The following is a 14966-nucleotide window of genomic DNA, read 5'->3' on the forward strand; positions in this document are numbered from 1 at the left end:
TTGGAAGCAGCGGCCCCGGCAGGCAGAATCCTAGTGTGGCAGTCTGGAAACAAGGGTGCCGGTAAGCTTACTGGCACCCTTGTTTCCTGATCGCCACATTTATAATGAGGCCCATTGTCTTACTTGAGGTAGACTAGCTCCCTGTTTCAATTTAATTTTGACTGCCCCCACTCCTTTCAAAATACCAACTACATATGGACTGCTGGTCCACATGCTTGGTACGTATGCCAAATCTTCCTGGAGAAAGGACAGCACTTTCTTTACTAGTAAAATTCTCTGAGGTATTTTCCTATTTCCAATTCTCAGCTGATATGTAAGACTTATATTAAACATCCCTTCGTCACCTAAGTCGTCATCTGAAAACAAACTTTCATCTGCTAAGTCAGTCAATTGATGCCCTTCTTCAAGAGCTATCACTGTTCTCCAGTTTTCCCCTTCCTCATCAACTCCATGTAAAATTATTCTGTCTTCCCTCACTATTGCTGCTTCTAACTCAGTTGTAACTATCTGCCCTTCCTCCACGTCCGTGCGTACTTCTGGTTGAAACAAGAATTTGGTGGGTGACTGCAATAGTCTGTTCTGTATTCTTGGGAGCCATGCTAACAATGTGTGTACCCCATAAAGAAATACTTCTGGATTTTTGCTTCCTGACCATAAAATGCTCTTATGAATTCTTGTGCATTCACATAATGACTCCCTGGGGTAGAACATATTATCCCCTGGTCTGTAAATTATATTGCCGTGTTTAATTTGCTCATCAAGCCTCTCCCCAATATGTTAATTGGTGTCTTGCGGGAATATAATAATGGCATGGACATGTTGTGTAGTCTTTTGTCAATGGGTAAAGCATCTGTAAAAGAAAATCCTTGTGCGTTCATGGCAATGCTTGACATTGGGAACCTTTCCTCATTAACACAAGATCAACTCGCTCCTGTGCCTACTAAGTAGGGACATGTTTTGTCACATATGGTCACCCTGACTCTCAGTTCCTCTTGTGGGTCTGGTGTAATCGATAGGATGGAACACATCAAGTCTTTCCGTAGGCTGTCCTATTGTGGATATATGTCCTATTTTGTGCAAATGAAAGGGTTCCCTCCTACTACTGTCACACACCCTATTCTAGGTATAGGTGCCTGTAGCAATATTTTAATGTTCCATGATGTCATGCATTCTGTTGTGCTAGTGCCTGTGTCTCCATTGGTGTTTGCTGTATATGCATTGCAGCTTGCTGTGTTTGCATCAGTGCTGGTTGTATTTGGGTTGGCGTCCCCTGTTGCATCAGTTGTGTCTGTTGCATCCCTCCCCTGATTCTGCATATACATGAAATGTGTCCCATCTTCCCACATGTCCAACAATGTTGTTGTGTCCCCCAAATCTAGGTTGCCCCCCATTAAACCCTTATCCTTATGAAGATTGAAATCTGCACCCTCCGCCTCTGGGTGCCCGTGGAAAATATGTATACTCTCCCATTCCTGCAAAACCTTCATTCACTGCTGGATGTACCTGCTGTGTCCCTTGTGCATTAAAACTTTCACCTCCACTTGTGAATACTGCTCCTTTCACTGAGAATTGTGACCATTTCTTCAAACTAACTTTGCTTCGTCAATCTTCCTGTCCTAAACTTCCTTTCTGGCTTTCTGTTGCTTTAACCAACAATGGTGAACAATCATCAGTTGTTTCTCCACCCATGGCTTCACTTCCATTCCTACAATCTTTCACAATGGTCTTGCACTTCCTCAGGAGGTTCCTGGCATTAAAAGTGATAAAAAATAGTTATGCTTTTGTCCCACGGTTCTCTTGTTTCTAATTGCTATTTTTCCTGAATATCCTGATTACAAGCCACAAGATCTTCATCTGCTCTCATTTTTGGAGTCAGAATTGTGCTCATGTCTGATGAGTCTGGGTACTCTCCATACGTTAGCTCAACAGTTATTAAATGGTGTTCCGTCATGGCTAGTGTTTTGCGCTGTCACCCTAGAATATCCTGCTTGCCTCCGAATGTCATCTGATTGCTCCACTAATACGGCAGCAAGCAGGCTTTTTATGTCACCTACTGCTAAGTTCATCATTCTATCTAATTCATAGATCCATTTACCTGCCCCTGATGTAAGCGATGGTAATTTGCAAATACAATTAATTTTGTCCATTTGCGGCAACAGGACATACGGCAGCAGTCCTCCCCCTTTCTCTCATAAGGGGAAATGTGTGAACACAGTGCCCTGTCCGAGTGCAGCTGCATCCTTTGTCTTTGTCACTGTGTCTGTCATACTAACTTTCTTGCATCCTGCTAAGTTCCTCAGTCTATTCACGTACAGCGTTCTCTCTTCTAAACTGTTTGATCATATTTTCAGGCATCTGGGATATTCAGCAGGCTATGCCTCCTCACTCGTTCTTCCAAATCTAACCATGCTATCTCTTGCCCTAACCCCATGATTGGAGAAGGGGCGTGTGCAGCCTCTTATCTGCTTTCCTCTCTCGCTTAATCTTCTTACATAGTATCATCACTGTCATCACCTTCATCGTCTTCTCTGTCTTCAAAATCTAGCCTTTCAAGAGGACTCGTCCTATATGTTCCACTTATCACCTCTTGTAATATATTCCTTCCTCCATCTTGCGGAGACTCTCCTCTACTCCCCTTTATGCTGCTTGTGCCATCCCTCCTGCTCCTATAAATATTGCCAATCCTTCCCAGTATGGCCCCTTCCTCTCTTTCATCTGGAAGAGTATGTTTTTAAGGATTTTATCCACTTCATTGCAGCATCTCTCTAAGCCCCTCTCTCTTTCTCTCTGTTCTTATTTCCTGTCTCTCGCTCTGTCTTGGAGCGTACGCCCCCTAATAATATTGTCAACTTCTTTTTGTCTCCTTTCCCTGCTTCTTTCCATTGTTTCTCTCTGTCCATTTCTGCTTCATCTCTGCCTTTCTCTATCTTCTCTTTTCTTGCCTCTTCTACCTTTCTCTGTCTGCCTCTTACTGCTTTTCACTCTCTTCTTCTTCATTCCTTCTTTATTTCTCTCTCTCCTCTCTTTTCCATCGTCTTTCTCTCTCTTCCTGTTTCTTTTTCTCTTCTTTCTCCTGATTTTCTCTAACTTTCCCTTTCTTAAAATTGGCCATGCCCTTTCCATCTAATTTAAGCATTATCTGTCCCACCCATTCATTTGGTACAATCGCTACCTCATTCCTGTTGCCTTGCCTCCCTCTCTCTGGAATTCCTCCTCGGCTTCTGTCAAGTTTGCATGTGGAATGCAGCGCTCATTATATTCCACGTGTGCGGACACCGGTCTTTGCTTACACTTGTAACGTCTTCCCTACTGTACACGGGGGGCGCACATGTGGGATTAGTGTACCGCACCACTGCTTTTAACGGTCTTAATGGACATAATCCCTGCGCTTCCAAAGATGGATCACTGCTCTGGGGAGGAGAAGGAGGAGCCATGGGTGCTATGTCCTCTTTGTCACGCTGATTAAGCATCCACTGTTTCATGGGTGGCTCCTCTATCTCTTCCTCATGCATTTTCAGCAGTTTCAGAATGGCGAGTCGATTCTGGAACTGTTTTTCCTTGTACGCGCCATGTAAATATATGCACATGGGTTGTAGTACTGACTTTGAGTGAGTGCCTTCCTGCGGCCAGGGCATGCGTGTGGTATTTATTATTTCATCCTTATAACAGGGTAAAACTTTACACAGGTGAATAATGAGAGTGTCTCGCATGATACAATGTCACAGGTTAACTTACCAATCCTTGCCAATTTTTATTTTAATTCTCACTCACCCTCTTTTACCCACCAGTCACACCCTGCTCCAAGAATAATCTAACTAGAATATTAATTATAATATTCTTATTAATGATTTTGTCCGTATAACAGGGCAATACTTTGCACAGGTGAATAATGGGAGTGTCCCCCATGATAATACATCAAAGTCTAACTTACCAATACTTACCAAATTTTATTTCAATTCTCACTCACCCTCTTTTACCCACCATTCACACCTTTGCCCAAGAAAAATTCTCTTACATGTAATACTTAGCATCTCTGTTGGAGACCACGCCTCCTGTGTCACTCACTGTTTCAGAGTGGCACCACAAATGACACTCACATTCCAAACATCCCCACCAAATCTTCTGAGTGACACTACAACCGTCAGCAACAGTCTGAGCAGCCCCACCACACTGCTCCCACACAAGACCACACTCCTCGGTCCACACCATAACTTCACATCCTCCACAATATATACCTATATATGTATACACTGCCTAAGCCTAAAATGTGTTACAAAATGAGCCTGGTGCCAGCAATTACTATACAAATAAATGGGTACCTAGTTATTTTACCAAAAATAAAACAGAGTGGTAAGTTCACCGAAAGCCAAAATACTGATCAGCCAGATCAAACCAGACTTAAAAACGGAAATAGAGAAAATGCAAGGCAAAACCAAATTTTATTATCATCAAAATAAAGCAGTGACAGCATACAAGCATAAAATCCTTGGTGACCTCGACATGCTTATCAAAAACAACAGCTAATATATTCAATATTCATCATAATTGACAACATACAGTAATATTAGGTACCAAAGCCTACAGGGTACAGGGAATGGATAATAGTAGTGACTACATATACATTCTATAGGGGTTACATTGCTGATTGGGTAATGTTTCGGCTGGGGCCTCCCTTTGGAACAGCCTCCCTGCCACTCTGAAACTTGAGGTGAAACATCTCCGGTTCCGCAAGCACCTCAAGACCCTCCTTTTTGCTTCTGCCTTCACCCCCTTCTACCCTGCTGATTTGTTTCTCCCTCAGCACTGTGCACCTGGACACCCTCTGACCTCTGGGCCCAGGTACCTGCTCACCCTGCCACCCTCCTGCACTGCCTTCAGGCCACCCCTTGCACTGGGGTCTGTAACCATCTGTAACCATACAGTCCCCCAACACCTTTTCTTCTGCAATTATCTGACATACCTTGTCTGCTAAACACAGCACTTGCCACTTTAGGACGGCACTAGTACTGCTTATTGCCTCTATTTATTTATTTTATTAATCATTTTGTTTATTATTATTTATCTGTTTTCTCCTCCGCACTTTCCACCTCTCCCCCTTCCATGCACTTTTCCCCTTTTCCCTTTTCCATGCACCTACGCGTTCACAATGTCACTGGGCCTAGTAAGATTGTTGTTTTTGTTCTCCCCTGTTCCCCTCCCTTGCGTTGTCGCACACTGAAACACTTGTGTACGAACGAGCACGATCTAAATAAAACGTCAATTCAATTCACTTCAATATATGTCTGATGGCTCCTCCTGGGACCACCTCTAAATTGATAACAGTAAAAGACATTCTCTACAATATGTAATTGGCTGGTACCTTACTTGATGGGCGCCATCATTTTAGAGAGTCTGATTGGTTGGCTTCTTGCTAAACAACATTGAACAACTGACAGGTCGTTAAGACATGAGCTAGACAGGAGAGGTCCACAGACTGCTTTCATTTCAATTAAAGATACCATTCCTCATTTCTAGGCCATGAGCCAGTGTGAATGCTTTGTATTTCGCCTTGTGTTGCATCTCGTGTCTGGGGATACATGCAAGGAGTAAGGCAGATGTCTTATCTGAAAAGGAAAGTGGGAGCCCCTCTACTGAGAACAAACATGGGTCCAATACCCTGTTCTATAGAATTTCCACTCCAGAGGGTCTAAAACCACGTTTAGCTCAGTGCACCCTTCACAGAGGGGAAATATCCATTGGCCTATCAGTTTATGTCCCACCCACAAGGGCAGTACAGCAACGACATGCTAGGCATCTCCTCTGAACAAGAGTACCATCAGCAACCCCAGACATGTGTTTCAGCCTTGTTGGGCCACCTCAGTGAGGTGAAGCTGAGCCTCTCTAAGGCACAGTGAGAAAGTGGTCCACATCTGGATTACCCATGGTTACGTAGGGTGAAACCCCATATTTTACAAAATTGAAAAGGAGAGTGGTAGCTCCTCAACTGACAACAAGCATGGGTCAAATAACCTGTTCTATGAACTTTCCTCCATTCAGGAGGGTCTACAACCACATATTAGCTCACTGCACACTTCACAGAGAAGAAATAGTAATTTGCATATCAATCCTTGTAAAGGGCAGTCCAGCACCGAAATGCTTTGTAATCCAGATGTGGACCCCTTGCTCACTGTGCTTAGAGAGGCAGATCTTCACCTCACTGATGAGGCCCGACGAGGCCGAAACATGTGTGTTTAGTTGCTGTTGGTACTCTTGTTCAGAAGAGAATCGCCTAGCATTTTGGTGCTGAATTGCCCAAGTAGGTGGGAACGGACTGATATGTGAATGGATATTTCTCCTCTGTGAAAGGTACAGTGAGCTAAAACATGGTTGTGGACCCTCCCGAGTGGGCACATTCCCAGAGAACTGGTTACTTGCCCAAGTTTGTTCTCGGTAAAGGGGCTTCTAGACCTCTTTTGAAGTTGTGTTATCTGTGTTCATTGCTAATAAATAGAGAGTGTTCTTCAATTATGGGTCACGTGTGATGGGACCTTATTTGGAATTTTTTCACCCTAGTGTTATGTTTTTTTTTTACCACTGGGGACATTCTTGAGTTATTCTTCATGCAGTCCTTTGACTTATAATTGTCCTGCACCTGGCTCACAAAGACTGCTTGAACTATTAATTAAACTGAGAATATATGACTTGCGTCTTGGGAATTATTATCTCATGCATTCCGCCTCCTGTTCCTATCCTCCCTTATTCATGGTAACCTTGGCTCGGTTTGCTAGCTACTGTCTGAGCTCTGCACAGATCTGTAGTTTGTTATTTCAGTATTTTTAGTTCTCGTTAAGCCTTTAGGCTTTTTGTTTACGTAGAAGCGTGTTGTGGCTTACATTTTGAAAAAGATGGCTGCCCATTACAGTTGCATTTCTACCTTAGTGAGCTATATTCATGTGGTGTTTATGTTGCATTCAGCATATTAATTTCTTATGTGTTAGGAATCCAAGAGTCTCTTAGCCCAATTGGCAGCACTGGAATCGGATTGGGGTGTCTTCTTGTCCAGTATTGCCATTAACTTACTAGTCTTGGATAGTCTTCCGTGTGAGACTCTTCCCCCAGCAGCAGAAGGATTCTGTTATCTGCCATGGAAGCCCTGCTGTCCTCGCGTCACTACTCCTTAACACTGATGCTCCAACCTTTGCACCGCTCCTCGGTCCCCTCTTGTTCAGGCAGAATCGAAGGTTCGGTCTTTCAGGAACGCCACTCCGTTACCCAGCAACGATGGGAGCCATGATTCTTTCAGACATAATTCTAAAATCCAGAAGCAAATCTTATCACTGATGATTATCCAATTTCTACACAGAAATGTTTTTGAGATGATAAAACTGTTACCTCTGTACATTCACGCCACAATCATGAACCTGCTCCAACGCGTGTATATGAAGTCCAGAGCTCAGAAAACACACCGCAATTACGAACCTGCTCCAATGCGTGCATACTAAGTCCAAAGCTCAGAATACTCTCTTTGACGCTTACGGATTACACTACAGATTCTACTAAAGGCTACCAGGGATACAGCCAAAAATACAAGATGCAGATGAATCCTTGAGCAGCCTGCAGCAATAATCACTGAAGTCTATGACAGAAAAGTGTTTTCTTCCCCAGAGGGTTTCCCTGTGGGAACTGTACTTCCTTATGCTGTAAACCAGCGGGGTAGACTTAGCTCTCGCAGGAGGGTTCTTGCAGTATGTCAGATTCTTAAGAGTGATCCAGGTTAGTCACACCTTGTTTATATTTCGATATCTTTGGAACAAGTATTTTTAGTATTAAAATTATGTTAGTATTGTTCATGTCTTATGGATGTCATGTTAATATTCTTCATGTATAAATGCTTGTCTTACCTAGTGTTTGCGTTCTTCATGTTGAGTGCACATTTACCTCATGTTTAATGCATGCACATGCATTGTTACAATGTTCATTTGGTTACTCGTGCCATCTTCAGTTTTAGATTGTGTCCACCTCTTGCTGTACCTGCCTGGGATAATGTTGGTAGGGTTGTCTTAGTGAGTAACATTTCTCACCTGTGGGAGGGCTAGGTTGGGTGGATCACTTGGGTGTGGGGTCTTCAGGGAGTGTGAGCGAGACAGACGGTGTGTGAGACGCAGTATTCCCCCTTTTCTGTTTATCATCCCATCCTAGTTTATAGGATTTTCCAAAGGCCAAACTCCCCCCACCCCCGCTTTTTGCATAAATACTGGGCCAAGGGTGACTCAGAGGGTATGCCGTTCTTTTATCACCAGCCTTTCTAACGCCAGGCTTTTAAACGTGGAAAGAATAACAAAATATTTCATCGCATTTTTTTGGGGGGGTGGACAAGGGCAGATAAGGGGTTGGGGGTTATTTCATAGTTAAAAGGGGTTGGGTGAAGGGGGTTTGAACCCCCCTAAAAATAAAAAAATTCTGTGAACGTTATCGTTCTTCTTTCCACGTTGAAACAGCAGGCGTTAGAAAGCCTGAAGATGAAAGAACATGGAACCGACTAAGAGTAACCAGACTACCTCTCTCACATCGTACTGGACATGTCCCGTTTATGGGCTCAGGCAAAGTCAGGCACTTTTCACTAAGTGCATACTCCTGATACCAGTTAGCTCTCCTCACACAAATAAAAGGCAACACCTAAAGACACACTCTGAGCAAGGTGGAGGGAGACCTGCAGTACAATAAGCTTGGGGAATGGAGCCCCCTTTCATGTTTATGTTGAACTGTGATGTGAGAGGTCTGAGCCCGACAGAGGAGGACCTATGTGAACTGGGTGCTGTAAGGTGTGAGCCCGGCATAGGGGGACCTTTGTGAACTTTGCGTTGGAATACAATTTTAAAAGTCAAGAAAGAGACTTTAACGTGGAAGGCCAGGCGGGCCTCAATCCATAGTTTGGATCTGCTTAGAGTGTTAGAAACCAAGCCAGAGTGTGTCATCCTGCCTACAAGAACAGCCTTACTCTGTGAGGTTTTACTTGAGGAGGAGAGCTGGTTCAACTACCTTTTATTCTTTTGAACACTGATTTTTCCTTTGCATACATTTCTCCTTTATACACTGTTTTGTACAAGAGATAGAGCAGGCAATAGGTCTTGTTAGCATAGGCCATTTGGATTTGACAAACTCCACTAGGACTGTTTTTTTGTATTGTTTTATGACTACACCCATCTTAGTTATAGGGCAAAATAATAGTTTTTCCAACCCCAACATTTTCAATAAAGGTTTTACAAATTGTATCCATTGTGTCAGTGTCATACTTAATAAAAAGAGCAGCAACACAAGGCATACTGTCTGCAAACCTTTCCAGACCTTCTTTTTCTAACTAAGAAGCTGATTTTAAAGGTCTGGAACATTTTTTGTAAACAATGACAATGCACAGTGAATTAATTATGAGGATTTCTAGCGGTCAAAGGGCGATAACCTTTTAGTAAATGTACGGTGTGCAGAAACATTCATACCCGTTTGCTTCCACATATGGTCTGCTGCCAGCAGATGATTACCCGTGGGGCTAAGTGTCCAAAAGATGAACTGTACCAATATGTAAGGTAATTCATTAATATAGGGTAACAATCAGAACTAGTGAGTGATATGACAAACAATGTGGGGATATCTAGGAGGAATGTACAATTAAAGGACGTATTCTATCCTGTTTAATGTTCTTGCTCCTATCTCCGGCTTTCCCAAGGTAATGGGTTGAGGGCTAGTGGTGACTGCCGTCGGGCTCAATGTGCACAAGTGCTCTAGGCGGAGGGTACATAGACACATCTGTGACTTAATATAGCACATCTTCTTTGCAGGGCGTCCTGAATTGAAGAAGGTAGAAAAAGGAGAAAGATTTTAAATTCTAAGAGAAATGGAAATGTATATACAAGGTAAAGTGGTGACCAATTTAGTTTCCCTTGAACTTTTGATGTACAAGCAAAATATCACTCAGGGGCCAATTATGACGCACATGTCTTTTGCTATCCCCAAGCTTGAACATTCCTTTTGCACCTAGATAAAAATGAATCCCCTGAAGATGGTCTATAAATGATTTAGGACTGAAACATGTTGAGATTTTTTTTTATGCACACAAACGGGTCAGTTGGAAGCAGGATTTAATAGGATATGTGAATAGCGCAAGATATCTTTTGCATAAAGTGTTTGGTTTGTATCAACTATATGTTAGGCTGTTTTAAGGGCCAGAAAGAGAGAGGTTTATGTACAAAATAGACTTTTACCTAAAATTAGCGACAGTAAACAATAACGTTGTAAGATTTGTTGCAAGGGATTGTTGCTTCTGGTGTGCAATGTGGGATTGTATATGCGTAGGATGTGTGCAACGTATGCCTGCTTTGTCCTGTAAAACATTTTCACGCTGGCTCTGTTCACATTGCTGTTTAAAACATGTTGTCATCCCTGTGCCCAACATATTCCAACATGCTACTGTAAAACATATATGCACGCTGCCAGTGTTCGCACTAATGCCTTGGCCCCCATGGTGTGCAAAGGAGGGATTACAGCAAAAAGAAAAGGACTTGTATATTCAGAATGCTGCTTCTTCGGTGCTCTCCAATGAAAGCACGCGATCCAGTCCTTTGAACCCCAGAAACGGCTCACATGCCCCTGTTGAGTAGCGCACTGGGATGTTGTGAGTTTGGAAAACAGCGGGCAACAGCAAATTAAGGCAGACCGAGAGATTAACCTCTTTCAAGGGAGATTCAAAAAGTAGAGGAAGCCACTTCCTGCACAACAGCCACCTCACTAATCCCTTCCTAATGGTTTTAGGAAGCCGATGCTTTATTTTCAGCAAACAGTCTGTAATTAATGGACTTCTCAGATAAAAAAAATTATATTTGAATTAGTAATTTCTCCATCTTGTTACTGCGGCATCGGAGAGAGACGTCAGCAGTGCTTTCAGTTCAGGACGGCGATCCAGGGTGAAAGAGAAAATGGCTGCCATGGCAGCCGCAGGCTCTGTACAGGAAATGACCGCCGACACTCCAGGCTCTGCAGTGCACAAACAGTTTATTTTCCCCTTATGGGAATGTAGAATATTCTAGACCTGTCCTTTGCCATATGCCCTGCACCTGTATATTACATTTGCGGTAATTGCATCCCAGCTGCGTCATTGCAATAATTTGTAGAGAAGTGTAAATCAATGTTAGAGAGTAATCCTTGCTCTACGTACCTAGCAGGCTACCTCAGCGCAAGTGTAGCCGCAGTGACCAGCTTCCAGTGCCAGTTCCGAGCACCCTCTCCCCGATCCCACCTTATGCTGCTAGTTTTGATACATGGACAATGCGCATCCAAGGCACCATTCATCCAGTCGATTACCATGGTCAATGTCACAGATCCGTCAAGTAAAAAAAAATGGGTACAAGTTCCCACAAATGAGGTCGTTACAAAAAAGGTCCACACAGACAAACCATTACTTGCCGTAACATATTTCGGGGCATGTGCCCCTTTATGTAATGTACACATCCCTCCAAGAAGTGTCGCGCGGCGTGGACCTCAGGTTTCCCCATCTAGCTAGGACCCATGTATGTGCTGAATCCTATCCATTCAGGTAATCAATTCTTCATTTTCTGATTCCATCTTCATGTTTTCTTGAAGATAGCTAATAAGAATATGTGAAGCTTAAAGATTTTTTTGGTTTAATTTGTAGAGCTGAGCGCATTTGAAAAAGAGGCAGATACCCCGAGCCATGTCATGCCTGGGTTGTCATTGCGCAACTTCTTGAAACCTAAAAAAATACCTGTGAAAACCTCAATTCAGATTTTCTATAAAAACCTTTTTTTTTTACAATGAAACGTTGTGGAAGATTTTACATCTGACCACCCAGTATACATCAACAAAGCTGAGTGTGTCTTACCTTCCACCGTTTCCACCATTCGTCTCAACATCAGACTCTGGTGTACGGACAATTGAGCTCTGCGGCGACAGCGCTTCCAGACATTGATATAGTGGGTACCCAGTCAATCGAAAACATTACAGTGTGGTACATTTCAGAGTGGACGATAATACCGACAAACACTGAAAACATTAAGTAAATATATAAAGGGCAGTGGGGTTAAAATGGGTCAGGATGGAGTTGGGGTGGCGTTGTAAGGGTAAAAAAATGGGGTGTTTGGGAGATGTTATAATTCAGTGTTTTTCGGTATTTTGTCTGTGATGAAATGTACCACTCTGTAATGCCCCTTGGTAAAATCACATATAACTGATATAGTGCTGCAAAGTCATATAAATAACAACTGTGCACTGCACAAAACACCTTTGTTATGTCTAGCTTTTAGGAGTGATTTCCCTTTCTAAACGCTGCCTCTTCTACTGTGACGTCATAGGAGAGGATCATGGAATGTATAATCAACTGTGATTACATAAAGGAAGGGAGATACAGCATTTTCTCCAGCAGGTATTTTTTTCCTTTTTTGGTTCAGGCTGGGGGGAGGGGAGAGGGCACTCCGTTTTTTGTGTTGTGTATATTCCCCTCATGTCTCCGCCCTAGACCATCTGCTGGTCACATTGCAAGTACCCCTGATATCTGGGCGCAGCCTTCTGTGGCAGGTTTGAAGCCCGGCAGGGTCAACTCAGCCTTTCATCCTTCCGAGGTCGAAAAATTGAGTACCACTCGAGAATAATGTCTTCTGTTATTTTAGTGCTCTGAGACCTATGCGTGTGTGGCGCTATATAAGAAATACATTATTATATGCTATACTTTTCCATAAGGGGGAGTGCAGGAGTGGAAAAGTAGATAGTGAGCCATAAGCAATTTAAAACATTTGTGGGTAACTTTCACCTACAGATTTATTGAACCAGAGTTGCGTGTGACATCCTGAAATTCGCTCCCATTGTCCATCAGATGTTGTTCTGAGCCCATAGCTGGAATATATACAGGAACTGACAGCTAGTCATTTATAATTTTATAGGGCATTGACTTATTTGCCATACAAATGGAAAACAGTCTTAAAACAAGAAATTTGTAGCATCATTAAATACAGAACAAGAACTATACGTTCTGCATCTTTATACGTAATTCATGCTGATGCTTAAAAATGCAAACATGCACAATTATTTTTTTTGAATTAAGCTTGCCCATTGCCTGGCGTATCTACATTGCACAACATGTGCGCTCACCACTCGCTTTTGGTGAGTGATGATTCACACTTGGCTAGCAATGGTGCGCTGTGAACCTCTGGAGAGCTGTCATTCATGGTAGGGAGGAATGACCTTCATGCCTGGCAAGTAGCGCACATCTTGAAACATTTCCACTTCTGTGTATGTTAAGGTTACTTGACACTTTGGGCCCGATTCATGGAAAAGAGCGCATTAAGCCTGCACGGGCCGCATGCAGAGAACGACACTGTGCTAGCCTGCGCGGATAAGCGAATCTGCACGCTCTGCGTATTCATTGCTCCAAATGCACATTCCTAGCCGTCACGCAAACGGAATGGAGCTGCGTGACGAATGCCCACAACGCGCCCCCACGCAAACCAAAAAACCAAACCATACCCCAACCTAAGCACAAACCTCTGCATCCACCCCTCACCCAACATCCAGCACTACTTCAAAAACGCGCAGGCTCCCTCGTAAGCTAAGGCGGCACCCCTGCAAAAAAAATGCGAGAGCTTCCTTGTAAACCGAGGCTACACCCCCAACAAAAACACGCAGGCTCCCTCATAGGCTTAGGCGGCACCACTGCGAAAATAAGAGAGCTTCTTCGTAAAAGTTGGCTGCACTCCCAATGAAAATGCGTGGGCTCCCTTGTAAGCTAAGGCGGTACCGCTGCGAAAACGCAAGAGCTTCCTTGCAAATCGAGACTGCACCCCCAATGAAAATGCACAGGCACCCTTGCTTGTTAGGGCCCCCCAGCGAACCTGAGAGTCCACCCCCGTACACCCTAGGCAACCAATCTGCCGGCATATACCCCTACTGCACATCAACCCCTGAAGTCCAGACACCACCCAGCAGCCCCCCTTACCTCTGACACTACTGCAGGCAGCCCCCGGACAGTACACCCTCCTCCACACACAACCCTCACCTCTGAAACTACCCCAGGCAGCCCCTTGACAGTACACCACCCTCCCCACACCTCCCTCACCTCCGATACTACCCCAGGCAGCCCCCTGACAGTGCATTCCCCTCCCCACACCGCCCTCAGTGCCAACAGTGTCCCCAGGCAGCCCTTTGAAAATACACCCCCTCCCCACACCGCCCTCACCTCTGACACTACCCTAGGCAGCCTCGTGACAGTACACTACCCTCCTCACACCGTCCCCACCTTCGACACTACCCCAGGCAGCCCCTGACAGAATACTCCTCTCCCCACACCACGATCACCTCTGACACTACCCCAGGCAGCCCCTGACAGAACACTCCTCTCCCCACACCACGATCACCTCTGACACTACCCCAGGCAGCCCCCTGACAGTTCACTCCCCACACCGCCCTCACCTCCAACACAACCCCATGCAACCCCCTCACAGTACACTCCCCTACCCACACCTCCCCTACCCACGCCATCCTCACCTCCAGAACTACCCTCAGGCAGCCCCTCGACAGTACAATACCCTCCCTACAATGCCCTCACCTCTGACACTACCCCAGGCAGTCCCCTGACAGTACACTCCCCTCCTCATACTGCCCTCACCTCCAACACTACCCCCAGTCAGTCCCCTCACAGTACACTCCCCTCCCCACACCACCCTCACCTCCAGCACAACCCCCAGGCACCCCTGATAGTACACTCCCCCGCCCCCCACCACCCTCACCTCCAGCACAACCCCCAGGCAACCTCTGTACAGTACACTACCCTCTCCACACCCTCCTCATCTCTGACACTACTCCAGGCAGCCTCCGACACTACACTCCCCTTCCCACACCACCCTCACAACACTACCCCAGACAGCCCCCTGACAGAACACTGTTTGTTTGTTTGTTTGTTTGTTTGTTTATTTATTTGTATGGCGCAC

This window comes from Ambystoma mexicanum, chromosome 3p, assembly GCF_040938575.1.
Source record: "Ambystoma mexicanum isolate Mex_15411 chromosome 3p, UKY_AmexF1_1, whole genome shotgun sequence".
NCBI classification, from domain to species: domain Eukaryota; kingdom Metazoa; phylum Chordata; class Amphibia; order Caudata; family Ambystomatidae; genus Ambystoma; species Ambystoma mexicanum.